At 41.9% G+C, this 16056-nt stretch overlaps 1 long non-coding RNA gene across 2 annotated transcripts in view; it reads right to left on the bottom strand.

Moving 5' to 3' along the window:
* The window catches only part of LOC142057204 (uncharacterized), a 223548-nt gene that overhangs the window by 53118 nt on the left and 154374 nt on the right, over positions 1–16056 (bottom strand). The window contains exons 8-9 of one of the 2 annotated variants that reach the window (XR_012660572.1): positions 13370–13499; positions 7600–7685 (exon numbers count right to left, since the gene is read on the bottom strand). The exons of the other annotated variant lie outside the window; for it this stretch is intronic. This is a non-coding gene — a long non-coding RNA (uncharacterized LOC142057204). The remainder of the gene's footprint in view (positions 1–7599; positions 7686–13369; positions 13500–16056) is intronic. 2 annotated transcript variants of the gene reach the window in all.

Genomic DNA, 16056 nt, shown 5'->3' with positions numbered 1-16056 from the left:
ACGCCCTTGCGGGCCTTCAACACTGCATGGGATGTGTGAGATTTCTCTATGGCAGATTCCCAATTTTACATAATGTAAACAAAACAGCTACATGCAGCAACTCTTTGGTTCCCCTCTAAAATTGCTTTAAGACCCAGGAGTGCAAGCAAAATCAAGCTGTGGCCTATGAGCCAGAGAAAGAGAAATTAAACCACTTTTAAAAGAGAACTTCTCTGGGGTGAGGGCAACACCTAAGAAGCAGAGCGAATTCAAGAAGGAGATTTTGTGCTGTTTAAAAATAACAACAAACTCAACCAGCCGAATGCAAAATTCTCCGGCGCCACGCGCAGTGCCTGGGAAGGCAGCCTGAAGCCACAACTGGTTTAGTAGGAGTGGAAATAACGTTTGTCCCTCACTCCTCAGCCGAGCAGGAAATTGCGCCTGGGATATCACTCGGGAATTTAAAATACTTTAAGATGCCTTAAAACTGCAATTAGGCATTCTGAATATCCACTGCCGGCAAGGACCCTCCATCGCTGTTCTCCGTTTGCACAGGGGGCCACGGAAATCGAGATCCACAAAGGCAGAAGTCCAGAAATCCTGGGCACGAAGCTGATTTAATATCTTCGTAGCCACTCGGCAGCTCCAAGCAGAAGTAAAGATAGGACAGCAAAAGTAATAACGAAATTCCAGTGAGAATTTGTGTTGCTGAAGGGCTGAAAATTAGGGCCTTTGCAGGGATACTCCCTCTGCAAAGCCAGGCTGGTTTTAATTAGCTAGGTGTTAAGTCACCTGAGTAGCAAATACTCACATCTCTTGACTGTTCTCAAAAGCAAAACTGGGGTTTTTTTCTTTCCTTCCCCCGGCTCCCAGTCTAATGAGTTAAAACCGGGTGAAGCGGCTCCTTCCTTATTAAACCAGCTAACACCAGATGGCTTGGCACCTGGCTGGAGTTGGGTTTGGTGACCTTCTGAGTGACAGCAGGTTGATATATTTAAAAGAGAGAGTCCTTGGGGGGATGCAGCAGGACACAAAGGATTTTATACAGCAGTTGGAGATGGTTTGGTGGGAAAGACACGTCACTTCTTGCAAACGGGAGCTGACTTGCTCTGCTAAATCTCTCAAAGCCAGTGTGTGCATGCTCGTGCTGTTTTATCTAATCTTTACAGAAACATTAATAGGAACTATGTGAAATCTATAAATGACAAACGGATTAGGAAATGTCCACAGCCGATTGCTATTCACTTATCGCTCAGAATTGATCCCCCCGGTACTGTTTCCGTGGTTTTATGCCACCACTTTGGCACCCTAACATTTGTCTTTGGCACTTCAGATATTTCTGACTGCTTTCTCAGCCTCTAGTGCTGGAAGAATTTTACCTAAAGAGTGGATAGAAATTCATTTTTTCTTTCCTTTTTTAACTTTCCATAGTCTTGGCAGCAAACTGTGTCATGATGATGTTGGCAACAACATATTTGTGGCAGAAGGAAGAAAGAGAATCATAAAATATATGAAAGAAAAAGTTGACATTTTAATGAAATACCTTGTAACTTCTTGGAAAAAGTTATTAAAATGCATTCAGTTTATAGCTGCTCGTACAGATAGGAGGAGTAGAATACTTTCTCCTGAAGTCTTGAATAAAAATTGCTTGTTAACAAAAAGTAATAGTGGCTAGAAATAATTTTCAAACTCCATTGCTGGAGTGAATGTTAGGTTTGGGACATTCTGGGCTTTTCTGCGTGTACATGAAGACTGCGGGCACATGCGTGAGCTTCCGGGAGCGCAGCACGACTCGTTCACGAGAAGAGCGAGCAGAATGATGGAGCATCTAATGTTCCTTTCAACCGGCTATCAAAGCTGGCACTTATTTCTCACACAGCTACAAAAACATGAATTCGTTTATCTTAAATGGCTAGTATTCCCAGTCCTTACAAAGGTTTTGTCTGCCTTTGAGCAAGGAACGATGGTTGCAGCTCTGTAGATACCCTCCAGCCCAGGTGAACAAGCCGGGATCCCGACACAGCTACAGCGGCAGCAAAGGTCTCTCCGGGTGCTACGCAGCAGTGAGGAATCCATACTTCACCTACTTAGTGCCAAAGAAGAAAGAAATGCAAGGCACTTTTCTTGTTGCATGCTGCCATTGCATCTAACCTCTGCAATTACACATCTCATTTTAATATGGCATAAATCTGAGGAAAAGCCTCTTACTGCAAAGCACAGTAAAGCCAGTTCCACTGGCATCAGCTGCACAGTAGCGAGGATAACAGATCAGCCACACTTGGGGGTTCTTCACAGAGTAAGAAAGGAGAGAGGGAAAACATTCACAGCCAGCCATGGATTTATCAGGGTGAAAGAAGAAAGAGTTGAGGACTGTAGGAGCTTTGCTCCCATCTTTTTTTCCCACCAAACAGAGCTGTATTTTCCCTGACAATAATAAAAAAAGTAAGAAAAAGTAAAGGGAAAATACTGATCGCTCAACCGTTGAGTATATTGGACACTTATCGATTAAGGTTTCTCCACAAAAATGTGCAAAGCAGGAACTTAGGACAGGAGTCTCAGAGCTGCCGGTATCACAAAATGATTTCCAGAGCCAAATAAACCTTCCTGGTTCTGTGCCTCCCGTTTCACCTTTTCAAAATGTAAATCTGAATTACAAGTAAAGCTTGGGGAAAATTATAATTCCAGTTGGTTTCAGCTATCACTGTAGGAAGGACAGGTGTTGCATTTCTGGGAGGATTCTGACATTTTGGTTTAGTTCCAAACCAAATAAACTCCACCCATTTAACCAGACTCCATGATGAAAAAAGAACCTTCTTTTTAGGAAGAATTGAGACATCTCTGACATGGTTTGATATCATAAAGCAAAAAAGAGTTTCAAATAGAACAGTCATTTCATGAGCAGAAATACAGGCACTACTGCAAAAATTCTGTAGAAATACAGTGCTTTATCACAGCTGAAATGTCTCATCTCGTCTTCTCCAGAATTAGCCTTCAGCTTCTGCCCAAGTGAAATATCACAGAATCGTGGAATCGTTTGGGTTGGAAAAGACTTTTAAGATTATCAAGTCCAACCATAAACTTAGCACTGCCAAGCCCACCACTAAGCTGTGTCCCAGAGTGCCAGATCTCCACGTCTTTGATACACCCCCAGGGGTGGTGACTCAACCACTTCGCTGGGCAGCCCGTTCCAATGCTTGGCAACCCTTCTGGTGAAAAAGTTTTTTGTAATATGCAATCTTAACCTTCCCTGGCACAACTTGTGGCCATTTATCCTTCCCTTGCCCTAGCAGTGTGTCTTGGTTTAACCCCAGCTGGCAGCTCAGCCCCACACAGCCGCTTGCTCACTCCCCTGCGGTGGGATGGGGGAGAGAATCACTAGAGTAAAAGTGAGAAAACCCATGGGCTGAGATAAAGACAGTTGAACAGGGAAAGCAAAAGCCATGCGCACAAGCAAAGCAAACCAAGGAATTCCTTCACTCCTTCCCACGGGCAGGTGGGTGCTCAGCCATCCCCAGGACAGCAGGGCTCCATCACGCCTAATGGTGACTTGGGGAGACAAACGCCATCACTCCAAATGTCCCCCCCTTCCTTCTTCTTCCCCCAGGTCTATGTGCTGAGCACGATCTCATACGGTGTGGGACATCCCTGGGGTCAGTTGGGGTCACTGTCCTGGCCATGTCCCCTCCCAACCCCTTGTGCCCCCCAGCCCCTCACTGGTGGGGTGGGGTGAGGGGCAGAAAAGGCCTTGGCTCAGCGCAAGCCCTGCTCAGCAGGAACTGAAACACCCCTGGGTTATCAACACTGTTTCCAGCACAAATCCAAAACACAGCCCTGTACTAGCTACTGTGGAGAAAATTAACTCTATCCCAGCCAAAACCAGCACATAGTCGCATTTGTGTAACACAGATTAGGGAGTTGATCCATGTAAAATGCAAAACCCACCAAAAAACAGAGCGAAACACCAATAAAAGACAAGTTTGCAGCACGATCAGCTGCCTGAACCATCCCACTGCAGACACCCGAGCACCTCCTGGGCAGGCACGTGAGCCCCAAACCACAGCAGCTCTCACCAACCCGTAACACCGCTCTCATTATTTTTAATTAGCTTTAGTTTCGGCTCTGACAGAGAAATTGTAATCTTAGCTGGGTCACACAACAACCAGGTTCGCTGGGTCTCCCTACCATTTCAGTACATGTTAAACCCCAGGCAGGTTAATTAGCCGTGACTCACCGGGGCGAGTGCTGCCGGTGGGACTCCACCCCGGGCGCTCCGGGCAAGACTGCGACACGAGGCTCGGCACGCCGCCGGACGGTCAGAGCGGGGAGGAAAAGCTGCTGTCATTTAGGGTGTTATTTTGAAAACTCACTTTTTCTGGCTGATTAAAGAAGGTGCTACAAAAGAACTGATTCTGTAGGAAGCAGCCTATCCCCCTTGTACAAGGTCTAGATTTAAAATTCTCCAGCGATTGTCCCTCATTGTTTGTTCACTCAATGGTGGGTACAAAATGTCCCCAGCCTCACCAGGGGTACCATGACACCCGTAACTACATATGTACTGGATCAGCTTCTTCCATGAGACCCTGATGTAGAATTATTTGTTATTATGATTATTAGGAGATAGGAATTCTGAAAATCATCATTAAAGGTTTCAAGGGTAATACTTCTCTACAATCAGTGCAACTGAACATACTAGACATACAGATGCTACGCACTAGAATAATAGACACGGCACACTAGAATACCAAAGTGTACGGCAAGCACAGATATACTGGTGGGATTCCGTTGATATTGTTCCTGATTTAAGTTGTAAAAACCAAACAGAAATAGCATGTAAAAAGCAGAAGACTACTCTGATCAATCAGTGGCCCTGAAGAATACAGACTGTTTTGGCAGGTCGTTCGAAAATTTCATTGCTTGGAAAAAAGCCTGGGTAACAAAATAAATTTTCTTTTGCTGGCAACTGCTTTTAAGGATTTCAAACGCTGGACTGGATAGCCGTGAATTTAAATGCATATTGACAACTAAAACGCTGGGTCACAACCACCGCGTAATAATGCCAATCTGGGAATGCTTATGTTATTTTTATGTTCTGTTTAAGAACTTTGTTATTAATTATCATACAAACTCCAGTTAATAATCAATTCATGCCACAATTATCGTTATCAGTTATATTGTCTAATTAAGAACTGGTGAGTGATTGGAATTCCAATACAGTAATACAGGCGCAGGCTGCAATCCTAAACAAATACAAGCGTGAAGTTACTGAACAAAAGATTTTCTAAGCTTTAATATCTACTGACAAAACTCTCTCACTCTGGATCATTAGCTTCCAGTCCTATTATTACATACAAATGACCAATTTCTGCTAATTCCTGAAGCTAATTCCTTTAAACCGTTATTTCGTATACATTGTGTTAAAGCTTTACACTTGTTTAAATTTGCATAATTATAGCAATTGTCTTCTAAACTTACTCTACTGAAATAATTCTAAACTGGAATTTAGCCTATTTTTAAAGATTAGTCAACTTCTCTTGAGCAACATATCTGGAAATGGTTTTGCCTAGATCTTCATGTAATTCAGCCCAGTACAAGGAGGCAGTTTGGAAGGGCCAGGAAAGGGCCAGAGTGGAATATCAGTATGTACAGTGCTCAGCAAAAGATATGCGAGTACAGTGTAAGAGCCGAAGCCGAAGAAAGGACAGCCTTTCTTTTATGGATGTACTATCCCTGCGTCTATCATTAACTAAATACTGGACCAGAAGTCGCTTCCCAGCTATCACCTCTGATGAAAAGGTAACATGTCTAGTCCTGTTTAGAAATCATTTGTTGTTTCGCCTCTGTCTCCTAAGAGGATACAGGAGAGGTTGGCCGCAGGGGCAGAGCTCCGCACACCGAGAGGCCAGTCAAACCAAGGATGGTGGCTCTTGCTTTCAGAGCTCTGGAGTGATCAGACCCAGGATCACAGGCTCTCCCTGCAACTCAGGTGGGAAGGAGCTCTCGGAGGTCTCTGCCCTGACCTCCTGCCCCAGCAGGGTTGCTCTGGCCTCTTCGATTTGAGATCGTTCCTTAAACACATCCCTCCTAAAGAGCAGCTCTAGCACGGAGCCATCCTCAACCTCCACCACAGTGAACGGCACTGCAAACTCATCTCGCTTTCCTGCGATGGCCTTATCTTCCTTTAATGCTCCTGTTATGCCTTGATCATCCATCAGTCTGACTGCTTCTCTGGCAAGCTTCCTGCCTCTGATGTGTTCGAAAAAGTTTTTGTTATTAGCTTTTCCACCTTCAGTAAGAGCTCAAAATCTGTTTGGCTTGCCTTTTACGTTCAAATTGAGAGTTGACTCATTTTCCTTTAAAAAAAAAAAACAACCAAAACCCAAACATAATAGCTCCATTGTATGTTGGTTTATGTTTTATTTTTGGCAGATCTTCTTTAAAATTATTATGTTGTGCATATTTGTGTTGCGTAGTAAAATAAGTTGTTGCCTTTAAATCATCTAAGCCGCCTACAAACATATTCCTCTCTTAACTGCTCCTTTAATTTCCTTTTAATTATCTTCCTCATTATTAGGCAGTTCCTCCATAGGTGCATTGATTTCTTTTGCCCCCCTGCTCCGACAAGGATGTTTAATATTGTTATGACTATTCCGGATTGGCTTTTTCACACATACTGATTGAAGTAGATGAAGGACTGCAGCGCTCAGAGGTAACTGAAGAATTATTCTTCCTCGTGCCAACCATTTCACTGTCAAAAAGCATTTCTGGAAGGGGGGACCTGGCTGCGGCACTGTCAGTCTGAACAGGGATAAACCAGCTTCCTCTTACTATATGTTTCCTTAATCCTATGGCTGTTTTATCACCCGGGCCATGCCTTCTCCCGTTGCTGGGGAATTTACGTCCTGTATTATAGCGATTACTTTCCTTCTGCAACACCTGTTACAACATCCCCGGAGCTTTCAGACTTCTGCTGTTCATATAAAAGCACTCACCCCGCTGGTTTTGATCTCACTGTCTATGTCCCCAAGTTTGTCACAAACATTTCAGGTTCTTTATGATTTCCCTATGAGCTTCAGCTGACTTTTTTTCCAGAATAAAACTTCCATGGCTGCACCTCTCCAGGATGGCCTATCCTGAACTTTGTCCACATCTCCTGGCTTCCTTTCACTTTACCCTCTTATCTGCCTAATTATTAGTGCCAGGAGAACAGAGCTCATCTCTGCTGTAGGTTATCTATATTTCAAAAGCTTCTCATCCCAATGCCTAACAGACCCTTTTCTCTGCCTTCTGCCTGTCTGGCCTTTGAAGCATTCCATCTCACTTTCATCTGCTGCCAATACAACTTACTCCTTCCATACCTATGTTCTGAAATATGCTGTTGTACCCACACAGATGAGATAATACACTGCTCATTAAAACTAAAGCTATCGTGAGGCAATCAGCAGCGCTCAGTAACACAAGGCATAGTCCCCAGAATTGTACGCAAATGAGATATTAAAAGTTGTTCCTCTGAGGAAAAGGATAAGCTACTGTTCGGGTTATGATCTGTTCTGTGTAGGATGCACCTTAAAAAAAGAAAACAACAAAAAAAGTAGAGTTAATATATTAAGTGTGAAAACCCACCTTGTTGTCTGAGGATTCACAGCCATGTGAAGAGCCATGTTCTTCGTAAACACTAGGAGCAGTAAGGGTCATTTTCCCTTCACATGCTGTAACAAATTGGAGCATTAAACTCTGCTGTATTAGTGCCCTAAGTTTGCTTTGCTGATTTCTTCTTTGTCGAAAGAAATGAAAAATTAGTATTGCCCATTTCGGCTACCTGTCTCTCACCAAAACATCTGCCACATACCAGAAATAGGCGAAAATGAATAGGCCATATCCACACATAGTTCGTTTTATCTTATTTCAGGAGGAGTGGAAAAAAGGGGATTTAACTTTTTGCTAGCTGCCCATCTCTAGAGTGAGTAAATCAAAATTATGACTTTTCACAGTACAGATAAACCCTCTCACGCATTGGTACATGTTCTCTCTGTGTAGCATATCATCTTTTTAAGGAACTTTACAAGATTTAAATGTATTACCTCCAATAACCGTATCTTCAGTTATCTAGGACTCAGAAGCCAAAAGAATAACAGAACTTGTTTTGCATACAAAACAGTTCTTGATACTTTTTTCAAAACAAAACATCAAATAACTCGGCTCCTTCAGATGTTGCAGATGAATGCAGCTTGTCACCCTGCCAGTGTGGGAGTATCGCCTCCCCAAGCCTCTGTACAAGCAGAACAAGGGAATTAGCCCTCTTCCGCCATTCTAAAGCAACTTTGCTCTGTTTATGTTGTACCAGGCTGACTGATCAGAGGCTCCGTCCCCTTTCTTCTACCCCTGCAGGGCCGTGGGATATCAGACTTTAAAAGCCATGATATTTGTCATTCATCCAGGATTTTTGCTTCTCTTCAGCTTCAGGCGGTGGCAATTTGTGGAGGTGAAGGAGGAAAAAAAACTCTAATGGATTTCTGCAGCGGGTTAATTTTTTTAAATTAGTATCTTTTGAAAGTAAGTGGCTGGGAGAGATTGATAATGGGCAGAGGAGAAGGAAGTGCTCCAAGGTACATGACAGGGCCATGTCCCACACAGCCCTGAAGTTTGTCATCATTTCCTTATGAAAAAAAAAGTGAGCCAAATAATTTGTTCCCTTTGAGTTCTTCCATATGAATGAACAAAAGCAAAATTTTCCACTAAATACTCTCTTTGTCAAAAATTCCCATTTCAGCAGAGGCACATCATTTTTAAAATGAGACCAAATGGGGGGAAAAAAAATTAGTATCTTATTTGGTTTCATTTTAGTTGCCTTAGCTATAAAGATGAGTTCTAGGAACCAGCTCTGATTCCACCAGAAGTCTATTCCTCACAGTCAGAAAATGATTTCTGAAAGACTATATAATGATGCAAATGAATCCATTTGCAAAAGGTCTGCTCTGATATAGAACGTTCATGGCAGGAAAATATACATGAGGTATTCTGAATAGTAACTATGCAGTTAGCGAAGCAGTAAGTATAATTATAATCCGGAATTACTTAAAATACAAATTGCCATAAAATTCCAGTAGCCAATACAAGTATAATGACAATTTTGTTTAGACACAATACTTTTTTTGCCTTTGAATGGAAGATAACAAATAAATGCAGAATGCAAACTGTCCTGGTATGAATTAACTTCTAATTTAAATATTGTGTGTGGGAGTCCGGCTCACGGCCCTTTTAGATGTAGGAGTACCATTCACTTTCCTACTGCTTTTGTGGAAGAAGAGGAAGGAAATAAATTCAGAATTAATTTGTATTGATTCCACTAGATGTCTGCTTTGACATTTATTTGTATATCATATCTTAGAACAGCTAAAATAATTTCCAGGACAAGCAATTAAATAGAAAACCCACAAGTATATTGCTCCCCCATCCTTGCACGGGCTTAATATACACAATTATCAGATTTTAAACAGAGAGAATAAGTAAAGCTGAGTGATACAACTTTTAAATTCAGTCTTAAACTCATGGCTTCATAGAAGGTGCATATTAAAGAACAACTTAAGGATTTCTTTAATAAACTTTACTATTTTTAACAAGCAATGTCCTCTTGCTTTAACAAGTGCTAGCAAAGACAGGGGTAACCATGAAGTACTGAGCCCTGTCATCAGCTTGTGAGGACTTACGATTTTCAGAAGGAACTTCAGGACACCAAAGCCAAAACACCTAGTGAGACTTATGGACTCTGTGCATCTTCTTTCAAAAGCTGCATTCAAAGGTATTGTTAAGGAAACGCTTGTTAAGAAAAACCTTCATGAAGCAATTCCAATTTCATTTACTGTCATGTGCTTTTCTGTTGTGAAGATTCCTCTTCAGTTTGGGGGTTCCAGAATCTCAACAGCCTCAATGCCCTGGGAAAGAGTCCATTTTTTTTTCCCCAGGAAAACACAATTCCACAATTACCAGTTAGATCCCTAATACAAAAACTGATGGAATAGGTCAGAGGTTTTACAGCAAAGATGATCTGACATTGAAGTTGAATGGACCAGTACCACTCTGAACTACAAAACTTTCTAGATCCCAGATTCGTGCTGTTCAGAGACCTTAGTGCTTCGAATAGAATACAGAGTTTGCTTTAAAACCCCATATTTTTTAAAATTTTAAATCAAGTATATGCAATATGAAATTATTAGCTGCTTGGATTTAACACAGCCACCTGAAACACATGCCAGAATTGTATTTGATATTAATTACCTTTCGGTTATGAGGAGACGGTTTAAAAGATTTCTCTTTTTTTCATGTATTTGGGTGATTTGGTGTGAAAAGCCTTTGCAAAGATTACAAAGACCTGCTTTAAATGTACTTATATGCTTTATAATTTGGGACACTCCTAAAGAATTTTGTTTTCTACTGATTATTTATGCTTCATTTAGTGTCATATAACAGCACATACTTCTATGCTGTCTTTCTTGTTTGGGAAAAAAGAGCTATTGTTAGTACAAACACGCAACACATTTCTTTTGCTGTCTGCATAAAAATGCAAAATCATTAAAATATTTTTTTCAAGTTGTTGGCCAAAATTTCCCCTGAAGTGAGACATGTTAGCAATACATGTAACCTTTTTATCAACTGAAAAATCATGCTCATCATTGTCTTCAGTTATTAAAAAGTTAGCAGCAGCCATGCAACATGCACCTGCAAGCTATAGAGCCCCACAAAAGTATATCATAAAAGGAGAAAAAAATTAAGATCAAGAGAGTAATTCAGGTGAGAAGGGGTCCCAGGAGGGCTCTGGTCAGACCCCCTGCCCCAGCAGGGTCAGCCCTGGGGTCTGACCCGGTTGCTCAGGGCTTGATCCACTCAGGTCCTGCAGCCCTCTGAGGGTGGAGATGGCACAAACTGGAGGCACAGCTCCAGTACAGTCTGGACCTCCCTACTCCCACTGCAGCTGTTGTCCCTTTTCCTCCCACCGAGTGCTGAGTAAAGAGGGATAACTGTGTCCCCCAAGCTCCAGCCACGGCCCTGCTCCGGCAGCCCGGATTGCTGCTGGCTCGAGCACCTGCGCCTTTTCCCCAGGGCTGCTCCCCAACCAGCTCTACACACCTGAGATACATCCCTGAAGCAGCCAAAGCCCGTGTCCTGCCCTTGGCTTTCAGGGCAGAGCTGGCTGCCTGCAGGGGCTCCTGCCTCAGCCCTCGCAGGGCAGGTGGCTGCCACGCAGGGCTTGTGGTATGGGCAGTGATGCTCTGTGACCACTCATTAGGCTCCTCACCAAGCTACTCATTTGCTTGCCAGTGCAGTACAGTTTTAGCTGTTATTAAATGAAGCTGTATTTTTCATTTACATATAGATTCAGAAGTCCTGCTGGTATATTTAGGATGACAAATAACAGCTCTATATAATGATACGAGAAAGAGAAGCTATACTGCGACTGTGTGATTAAGGGCAACGCTGACGAGAGCAATTGCTGACTTGTAGCTGACATCTTCAAAACAGCCATCCACAGAAAGTAATGATCTGGCTAACATCAATAATTAACAGATAATAGAAAAACGTTACAATGGCATGATAAAGCAGGATTTGATCTGCAACATTCGTGTTTCAGATTCCAAATGCAAGACAGAGAAACTGCAGCAAGCTGTGTCCTATGAACGGCGATTACTCTAGATAAATATTATGATCCGAAATTATTATTTGTTGTACACTTCTACAGTTATAACATCTACATAGCTTGCACTTCCATATGATTTCTCCGAGTTGAGGAGAAAATATTACTGCAATATTAATTACTTGCAAATTGTACTGTACAAATTTTACTGAGATAACGCTTTACCTTCTAAACAGAAGTCGTATATAATGCCACTGCTGGCTGCGCCAGGGACGAGGTGGTATTTGTAATGAGAACCATGCGCAGGTTGTATAAAACAAAGCTGGAGAGAGCAATTTGTTGTCAACCCTTCTGCCAGCTAAAGAATCCACTAAGTATATCCCACTCTGGAGGACTTTGCACTGAGCTACAATTGAAACGATAATCCTTTATACAGCACACTAAGGCTGGAACAGTTGCACAGATTTTAAACCATCAGGCTGATCTCAATTTAGGAAAGTTCTGCCCCTCCCACATCAAAGTAAAATACGAGGAATCGCAGAATCTGAAAATGGGAAGGATTTGCGATGGGTAATAGATAGTCTTAAATTTCTAAAATGCATCAACAAGCTTGTATTAGCTGAGCCTTTTTTTGAGACATGAGAAAATTACCCCGATGTCACACAGTTGCAACCTTCTAGATATTGGCTGCATATTGGCTGACAAATCGGGCTGAAACATCTCTGGTGTGAAACACTGGGTTATTAGCTTTAACTGTTGACCTGCTCACAGGTCACTCAGTAATCCCACAGACAGCACACCGATACTGGAAATGTGTACAGAGACCCTTCCAAGATGTATCTCAAATCCCCAGATAGCTCAGACCAGAACTCACGTAACTAAACTTCACATCTATCTACACAAAGAATATGTTCAGCGTCCACAGCAACTCAAACCAATACACTAAGTTTGGAGAGGATTAAATATGGCAACAACTGACACCACAGCCGGTTTTGTGCTAGAAAGCAAATTCCTTCTTGGCACCACGGGCCACAGGCGCTAGCTGTTTTAATTAGCTCAGTTCAATTTAGGTTTTGAAGGGTAAAGCAGTAGTTCAGCCCTTGCACACACAAACAGAACTACCCCAGAATGCAGGATGATAATTTCTTAGGGATTTCTGCCGTTGTTCTTTCTACTTGTGCCCGTGCCTCAGCAATATTGAGATTCCGATGGGAAATGGATGAAATTCATTAAATGTCTTTTATAAATCACATATTGTTTTTCTCCTTGGATGACTGAGTATGCTAAAGTAGTTAAAAAATAAATGGGTGTACTTTGGGAAGGCTGCATATGGGTATCACCTAGTTCTGAATAATATTGACGTGATTTAAGAATAGGTCATTCCATTGAACTGAAAATGTGAGTTTATTGTTGAATTAAAGAGGACTGAAAAGAATTAATGCAGACACACTGAAACAACAGGATGAAGGGCTAATCCCACCATATTTGGAATTACAAAAAACTAAATCATTCCATGTAGCTGCCAAACTAGCTGACTCAGGAGACTGAAAAAAAACACTGAATTTTTTTTTTCAGTTCTATGCTTTTAATTTGAATATAGATCAGAGGTTTGAATGCATAATAGCAGAAGATTAGAAAACTGGCTGTTTTCAAAGTCAAAATCCAGGCAGTAGGGAAGTTATGAAACTATAAATCTGTTTGTGAGTACATGGTGCTCCTCTCTTCCACACTAGCTGAAATACTATTCAGGTTTCTATCCCTTACCAGGACTTGCCAGGCAAATATGGGGACATATGATGCATATTTGTTGCTCTTCTGTCAGCGACTCCCAAGTTCCCACCGATCTCTGGTCCCTGCTGCAGTTCCCATAAACGCTGATGTTGCAAGTTCAGGCCTGTAGATGATTGTTGCCGTTAGAACAGATATTTTCTACCAGCTACACAAAGGCTTGGGTATCGCTGTTACTTTAATGGGCCCAAATGAGAATGACCAGTTAAAAATATTTTTATTTAAAGAAAAAAGGAAAAAAAACTTAGAAAATTTAAAGAAAATCTTTCATTTTGCATGAAATAGGGATATTTCTGATTGGGCAGAGAACTGCGATTTCCAACTTGTTTTATCTTGAAAAAAACCTGTTTCGGTGACCATGAAGAAACGATGTTTGTTCTCAGCCAAATGAGTCCTCTGCAGACTGCCCTGCTCCCTCTCGTCACCTCTCAAACTTGCACTCTACAAGAAGCGCTTTTGCATCTGATGAAATTGTGCAAGGTGGATACCTAAATGGCACGCTAGGTACGAAGCCAAAACTGAAGCCTCGCTTTGCCCAGGACAACGGATCGCTTTGGATGACGTATGAAATACCACAATCCAGTGGGATATTGCTCATCCAGAACGATAAAATGCAATCTTATTATACGTGAGTGGTGTGCCACCCGGCACCGAAGCGGGCACACGCTGCAGCTGGGTACCGCAGGGAGTGAGCCAGTTGTCATCACCTGAGCTGCCAACCGTCAGCGAAAACTGGTCTTACTATTTCCAGCCAGCAGACGTATTTGTATACTATAAGGAAGGGAAAACATAACAAGCAATCTCTGAGGAAAGTCTAAAACAGGAAATTAAGAAAACCCCTTTAACTAGGCACATGTATTGAAAAGGAGAGAACACAAGGCTCAGAACATAAAAATCTTTCATGAAAACTAGTATGTGCACATGATGGAAAGAATAAATACATTTCTTGTCCTCCTAATGGGAAAATGTAATAGGGGACTATAACCCACAGAAAGTCTCGCCATACAATAATTCAGGTGTTGCAGCTGCAGCTTGCCTTAAAAAAAAAGTACTCACTAAAGGGGAGAAAGGTTTCAGATTCTCATATGATAGCCGTTAGATATGTGAGCTGCTTTGTCAGTTTTATGTTGTAACCAAAAAGATAAGCACCTGTTGCCTGAGGAAATACAAGCCATTTCTTAACGCAAGGACATTCCACACTTAGCGAAAGGAGCAGCAAAGAAGAAAAAGGTAAATGAAAAATGAAAAATGAAAAATAAGAAATGAAAAATGAAAAATGGCCATGCTAGCTAGGGGCTTGTTGACTGGCTGGTAAAGGAATTGGAAAATACCAGGTTGTCTTTTGTGTAAATGAGGAAACTAAGACAAACACAGAAAATGATCCTACTTTTATAACATAAAAATAACCAACAGAAAGATGAAAGGAGACAGCAAAAAGATATATTTTTTAAAATGCTGTTTATGTTTCTGCCCATCTAAAATGATCACTCTTGATTTATTGGTGCAAAATATATTGCTGCAGCAATTGAAGTGATGATAATAGCCCAGGAAAAATGTTGATGCTGTTAGTTTGATGATTGATTGAAGCGCTACTGAACCGGCGAGGGGATTTATCAATGTGCCTCTGAACTTTGTAAATGATGCTTCTGGAAGTCTGTAAACAAACTGAACTGGAAGAGAACCGCCAGCACCTCCCACCGCTGAGACGCACCAGGACTCATTTAGAGTATTGTTTCAATTAGCAATGATTAACTGTAATAACGATCCACGCGTTGCTACGCTGAGGCCAACAGGGAGAGCTGATGCAAAAACATCAAAATGGGTTCCTGCGGCCAGTCCGTCCGCGGCAGCCAGCAAGGCTGGGTGGACACAGGAGGTACCTGAGGTGTTTTGAAAAGGTCAGTCAATCAGTCACCACAATCAGCCCGGCCACAAACGCCACGTAACGCCATCACTGCCGTTCCCCCGGGTCCCAGTCTATTTCTTTCCAGCCAATTGCCTTTACCGTGTGATTTTTCTAGTTACTTATTCTCCCAGTTTACTTGATCTTCTAAACACATTTTGGGCCTTTGCATCTCCCAAAGCAAAAATTCTCTCATCAGCATGGCTACTGGTTTTTTATGTGCTAAATGTTGCATGAAAGGAAACAAAAAGTTTCACCAAAAATTAGTACAGAAAGACCGTTGCACTGCCACCCAGTCACTCACTACCTGAAGTGGGACCTACATTTTTAGCCAGTATCCACAGAAAGTTCATGCAATTGTAAAGCCCTTCGCTAGAAGCATAGAAATTAAAAAACAGAGATGAACCAGCACGTTTACCAAGAGAAAGGTAAAAAACGCAGCCATGTGATGACCTTTGAGGACTTAGAAGCCAAGGCACTTGTCAATCTGCATTTCTGCAATTTTTGCCCTTTCTTCTCATCTGAAGACCAAGGCGTTAAAATATATAGCCTGTCCTGCTCTTAATGGCTGATTACTTCACTGAACACCACTACAGGGGGAGGGCTAACTCCCAGCTTCTAGATTCACATTAGAACGTGTGAATCTCAGTTTTTGTTTTTATTAATACTGGCAGATAAAAGGATGACAATAATCATCAGAAGTGCTAGAACAAGACAACAAATAAAACAATCCCAGAAATTTTATAATTGTGGGTAGACC

The sequence above is a fragment of the Phalacrocorax aristotelis genome, chromosome 5, assembly GCF_949628215.1.
Source record: "Phalacrocorax aristotelis chromosome 5, bGulAri2.1, whole genome shotgun sequence".
In the NCBI taxonomy this organism is placed as follows: domain Eukaryota; kingdom Metazoa; phylum Chordata; class Aves; order Suliformes; family Phalacrocoracidae; genus Phalacrocorax; species Phalacrocorax aristotelis.
The sequence above is the reverse complement of the archived record's forward strand: the minus strand, read 5'-3'. Positions and strand labels throughout refer to the sequence as shown.